The 5,000-nt window shown below is 37.6% G+C and overlaps 2 non-coding genes and 16 pseudogenes across 2 annotated transcripts; all 18 read left to right on the top strand.

Moving 5' to 3' along the window:
• LOC148475841 (5S ribosomal RNA) overlaps window positions 1-95 on the top strand; it is a 119-nt pseudogene extending 24 nt beyond the window's left edge.
• Window positions 96-446: 351 nt separating this feature from the next.
• LOC148475840 (5S ribosomal RNA) lies at window positions 447-565 on the top strand (annotated as a pseudogene).
• Window positions 566-681: 116 nt separating this feature from the next.
• LOC148475839 (5S ribosomal RNA) lies at window positions 682-800 on the top strand (annotated as a pseudogene).
• Window positions 801-915: 115 nt separating this feature from the next.
• On the top strand, window positions 916-1,034 carry LOC148475838 (5S ribosomal RNA; annotated as a pseudogene).
• Window positions 1,035-1,150: 116 nt separating this feature from the next.
• On the top strand, window positions 1,151-1,269 carry LOC148475837 (5S ribosomal RNA; annotated as a pseudogene).
• A 114-nt stretch (window positions 1,270-1,383) lies between these two features.
• Window positions 1,384-1,502, top strand: LOC148475836 (5S ribosomal RNA; annotated as a pseudogene).
• A 116-nt stretch (window positions 1,503-1,618) lies between these two features.
• Window positions 1,619-1,737, top strand: LOC148475835 (5S ribosomal RNA; annotated as a pseudogene).
• Window positions 1,738-1,853: 116 nt separating this feature from the next.
• On the top strand, window positions 1,854-1,972 carry LOC148475834 (5S ribosomal RNA; annotated as a pseudogene).
• A 116-nt stretch (window positions 1,973-2,088) lies between these two features.
• LOC148475833 (5S ribosomal RNA) lies at window positions 2,089-2,207 on the top strand (annotated as a pseudogene).
• A 360-nt stretch (window positions 2,208-2,567) lies between these two features.
• LOC148475832 (5S ribosomal RNA) lies at window positions 2,568-2,686 on the top strand (annotated as a pseudogene).
• Window positions 2,687-2,801: 115 nt separating this feature from the next.
• LOC148475831 (5S ribosomal RNA) lies at window positions 2,802-2,920 on the top strand. The gene has a single exon (XR_015872765.1). It is a non-coding gene; the product is annotated as a 5S ribosomal RNA (ribosomal RNA).
• Window positions 2,921-3,036: 116 nt separating this feature from the next.
• On the top strand, window positions 3,037-3,155 carry LOC148475830 (5S ribosomal RNA; annotated as a pseudogene).
• Window positions 3,156-3,271: 116 nt separating this feature from the next.
• Window positions 3,272-3,390, top strand: LOC148475829 (5S ribosomal RNA; annotated as a pseudogene).
• Window positions 3,391-3,506: 116 nt separating this feature from the next.
• LOC148475828 (5S ribosomal RNA) lies at window positions 3,507-3,625 on the top strand. Its single transcript, XR_015872754.1, has one exon. It is a non-coding gene; the product is annotated as a 5S ribosomal RNA (ribosomal RNA).
• A 351-nt stretch (window positions 3,626-3,976) lies between these two features.
• On the top strand, window positions 3,977-4,095 carry LOC148475827 (5S ribosomal RNA; annotated as a pseudogene).
• Window positions 4,096-4,210: 115 nt separating this feature from the next.
• LOC148475826 (5S ribosomal RNA) lies at window positions 4,211-4,329 on the top strand (annotated as a pseudogene).
• Window positions 4,330-4,444: 115 nt separating this feature from the next.
• On the top strand, window positions 4,445-4,563 carry LOC148475825 (5S ribosomal RNA; annotated as a pseudogene).
• A 116-nt stretch (window positions 4,564-4,679) lies between these two features.
• Window positions 4,680-4,798, top strand: LOC148475824 (5S ribosomal RNA; annotated as a pseudogene).
• Window positions 4,799-5,000: the final 202 nt, after the last annotated feature.

Raw genomic sequence — 5,000 nt, 5'->3', positions numbered from 1 at the left:
TTGCCCAATCTCATCTGATCTTGGAAGCTATGCGGTGTTGGGCCTGGTTAGTACTTGGACAGGAGACCAACTGGGAATACCATGTGCTGTATGTAATTTTAGACAGCCAAAACATTCTTTTCTATTACATTTTACATTTAATTTTTTCAACTTATCAATGAATTTACTTGAGTTAAGAAGTAAAAGAGGTCTAAAGTTAATGTTTTTGAGCACCTACAGCCAAACCACACTGGACATGCCCAATCTCGTCTGATCTTGTAAGCCTTGCTGTGTTGGGCCTGGTTTGTACTTGGATGGGAGACCACCTGGGAATACCAGTTGCTGTAGGAAATTTTATACAGCCAAAACATTCTTTTCTATTACATTTTACATTTAATTTTTTCAACTTATCATTGAATTTACTTGAGTTAAGAAGTAAAAGAGATCTAAAGTTAATGTTTTTGAGCACCTACAGCTAAACCACACTGGACATGCCCAATCTTGTTTGATCTTGGAAGCTATGCAGTGTTGGGTCTGGTTAGTACTTGGATGGGAGACCACCTGGGAATACCAGGTGCTGTAGGTAATTTTATACTGCCATAACATTCTTTTCTATTACATTTTACATTTAATTTTTTCAACTTATCAATGAATTTACTTGAGTTAAGAAGTAATAGAGGTCTAAAGTTAATGGTTTTGGGCACCTACAGCCAAACCACACTGGACATGCCCAATCTCGTCTGATCTTGGAAGCTATGTAGTGTTGGGCCTGGTTAGTGCTTGGATGGGAGACCACCTGGGAATACCAGGTGCTGTATGTAATTTTAGACAGCCAAAACATTCTTTTCTATTATATTTACATTTAATTTTTTCAACTTATCAATGAATTTACTTGATTTAAGAAGTAAAAGAGGTCTAAAGTTAATGTTTTTGAGCACCTACAGCCAAACCACACTGGACATGCCCAATCTCATCTGATTTTGGAAGCTATGCAGTGTTGGGCCTGGTTAGTACTTGGATGGGAGACCACCTGGGAATACCAGGTGCTGTAGGTAATTTTATACAGCCATAACATTCTTTTCTATTACATTTTACATTTAATTTTTTCAACTTATCAATGAATTTACTTGAGTTAAGAAGTAATAGAGGTCTAAAGTTAATTTTTTTGAGCACCTACAGCCAAACCACACTGGACATGCCCAATCTCGTCTGATCTTGGAAGCTATGCAGTGTTGGGCCTGGTTAGTACTTGGATGGGAGACCACCTGGGAATACCAGGTGCTGTAGATAATATTATGCAGCCTAACATTCTTTTCTATTACATTTTACATTTAATTTTTCAACTTATCAATGAATTTACTTGAGTAAAGAAGTAAAAGAGGTCTAAAGTTAATGTTTTTGAGCTCCTTCAGCCAAACCACACTGGACATGCCCAATCTCGTCTGATCTTGTAAGCTATGCAGTGTTGGGCCTGGTTAGTACTTGGATGGGAGATGACCTAGGAATCCCAGGTGCTGTAGGTAATTTTATACTACCATAATAGTCTTTTCTATTACATTTTACATTTAATTTTTTCAACTTATCAATGAATTTACTTGAGTTAAGAAGTAATAGAGGTCTAAAGTTAATGCTTTTGAGCACCTACAGCCAAACCACACTGGACATGCCCAATCTCGTCTGATCTTGGAAGCTATGCAGTGTTGGACCTGGTTTGTACTTGGATGGGAGACCACCTGGGAATACCAGGTGCTGTAGGTAATTTTATACTGCCGTAACATTCTTTTCTATTAGATTTTACATTTAATTTTTTCAACTTATCAATGAATTTACTAGAGTTAAGAAGTAATAGAGGTCTAAATTTAATGCTTTTGAGCACCTACAGCCAAACCACACTGGACATGCCCAATCTCATCTGATCTTGGAAGCTATGCAGTGTTGGGCCTGGTTTGTACTTGGATGGGAGACCACCCGGGAATACCATGTGCTGTATGTAATTTTAGACAGCCAAAACATTCTTTTCTATTACATTTTACATTTAATTTTTTCAACTTATCAATGAATTTACTTGAGTTAAGAAGTAAAAGAGGTCTAAAGTTAATGTTTTTGAGCACCTACAGCCAAACCACACTGGACATGCCCAATCTCGTCTGATCTTAGAAGCTATCCAGTGTTGGGTCTGGTTAGTACTTGGATGGGAGACCACCTGAGAATACCAGGTGCTGTAGGTAATTTTATACAGCCATAACATTCTTTTCTATTACATTTTACATTTAATTTTTTCAACTTATCAATGAATTTACTTGAGTTAAGAAGTAATAGAGGTCTAAAGTTAATGTTTTTGAGCACCTACAGCCAAACCAAACTGGACATGCCCAATCTCATCTGATCTTGGAAGCTATGCAGTGTTGGGCCTGGTTAGTACTTGGATGGGAGACTACCTGGGAATACCAGGGAATACCAGGGCCTGTAGGTAATTTTATGCAGCCATAACATTCTTTTCTATTACATTTTACATTTAATTTTTTCAACTTATCAAAGAATTTACTTGAATAAAGAAGTAAAAGAGGTCTAAAGTTAATGTTTTGAGTTCCTTCAGCCAAACCACACTGGACTTGCCCAATCTCATCTGATCTTTGAAGCTATGCAGTGTTGGGCCAGGTTAGTACTTAGATGGGAGACCACCTGGGAATAGCAGGAGCTGTAGGTAATTTTATACTGCCATAACATTCTTTTTTATCATATTTTACATTTCATTTTACAACTAATCATTGAATTTACTTGAGTTAAGAAGTAAAAGAGGTCTAAAGTTAATGTTTTTGAGCACCTACAGCCAAACCACACTGGACATGCCCAATCTCGTCTGATCTTGGAAGCTATGCAGTGTTGGGCCTGGTTAGTACTTGGATGGGAAACCACCTGGGAATACCAGGTGCTGTAGGTAATTTTTTGCAGCCATAACATTCTTTTCTATTACATTTTACATTTAATTTTTTCAACTTATCAATGAATTTACTTGAGTTAAGAAGTAATAGAGGTCTAAATTTAATGATTTTGAGCACCTACAGCCAAACCACACTGGACTTGCCCAATCTCATCTGATCTTGGAAGCTATGCGGTGTTGGGCCTGGTTAGTACTTGGACAGGAGACCAACTGGGAATACCAGGTGCTGTAGGTAATTTTATATAGCAATAACATTCTTTTCTGTTACATTTTACATTACATTTTTTCAACTTATCAATGAATTTACTTGAGTTAAGAAGTAAAAGAGGTCTAAAGTTAATATTATCGAGCACCTGCAGCCAAACCACACTGGACATGCCCAATCTTGTCTGATCCTGGAAGCTATTCAGTGTTGGGCCTGGTTAGTACTTGGATGGGAGACCACCTGGGAATACCAGGTGCTGTACGTAATTTTATGCAGCCATAACATTCTTTTCTATTACATTTGACATTTAATTTTTTCAACTTATCAATGAATTTACTTGAGTTAAGAAGTAATAGAGGTCTAAAGTTAATGTTTTTGAGCACCTACAGCCAAACCACACTGGACATGCCCAATCTCGTCTGATCTTGGAAGCTATGCAGTGTTGGGCCTGGTTAGTACTTGGATGGGAGACCCCCTGGGAACACCAGGTGCTGTAGGTAATTTTATACTGCCATAACATTCTTTTCTATTACATTTTACATTTAATTTTTTCAACTTTTCAATGAATTTACTTGAGTTAAGAAGTAATAGAGGTCAAAATGTAATGCTTTTGAGCACCTACAGCCAAACCACACTGGACATGCCCAATCTCATCTGATCTTGTAAGCTTTGCTGTGTTGGGCCTGGTTTGTACTTGGATGGGAGACCACCTGGGAATACCAGTACCTGTTGGAAATTTTATACAGCCAAAACATTGTTTTCTATTAAATTTTACATTTAATATTTTCAACTTATCAATGAATTTACTTGAGTGAAGAAGTAAAAGAGGTCTAAAGTTAATGTTTTTGAGCACCTACAGCCAAACCACACTGGACATGCCCAATCTTGTTTGATCTTGGAAGTTATGCAGTGTTGGGCCTGGTTAGTACTTGGATGGGAGACAACCTGGGAATACCAGGTGCTGTATGTAATTTTATACTGCCATAACATTTTTTTCTATTACATTTTACATTTAATTTTTTCAGCTTATCAATGAATTTACTTGAGTTAAGAAGTAATAGAGGTCTAAAGTTAAGGCTTTGGGCACCTACAGCCAAACCACACTGGAAATGCCCAATCTCGTCTGATCTTGGAAGCTATGCAGTGTTGGGCCTGGTTAGTACTTCGATGGGAGACGACCTGGGAATACCAGGAGCTGTAGGTAATTTTATACTGCCAAAACATTCTTTTCTATTACATTTTACATTTCATTTTTCAACTTATCTTTGAATTTACTTGAGTTAAGAAGTAAAAGAGGTCTAAAGTTAATGTTTTTGAGCACCTACAGCCAAACCACACTGGACATGCCCAATCTCGTCTGATCTTGGAAGCTATGCAGTGTTGAGCCTGGTTAGTACTTGGATGGGAGACCACCTGGGAATGCCAGGTGCTGTACGTAATTTTATGCAGCCATAACATTCTTTTCTATTACATTTTACATTTAATTTTTTCAACTTATCAATGAATTTACTTGAGTTAAGAAGTAATAGACGTCTAAAGTTAATGTTTTTGAGCACCTACAGCCAAACCACACTGGACATGCCCAATCTCGTCTGATCTTGGAAGCTATGCAGTGTTCGGCCTGGTTAGTACTTGGATGGGAGACCCCCTGGGAACACCAGGTGCTGTAGGTAATTTTATACTGCCATAACATTCTTTTCTATTACATTTTACATTTAATTTTTTCAACTTTTCAATGAATTTACTTGAGTTAAGAAGTAATAGAGGTCAAAATGTAATGCTTTTGAGCACCTACAGCCAAACCACACTGGACATGCCCAATCTCATCTGATCTTGTAAGCTTTGCTGTGTTGGGCCTGGTTTGTACTTGGATGG

This window comes from Taudactylus pleione, unplaced genomic scaffold (genome assembly GCF_031769625.1).
Source record: "Taudactylus pleione unplaced genomic scaffold, aTauple2 ptg000775l, whole genome shotgun sequence".
Lineage (NCBI taxonomy): Eukaryota > Metazoa > Chordata > Amphibia > Anura > Myobatrachidae > Taudactylus > Taudactylus pleione.
This window is presented reverse-complemented; position numbering and strand designations above follow the sequence as displayed.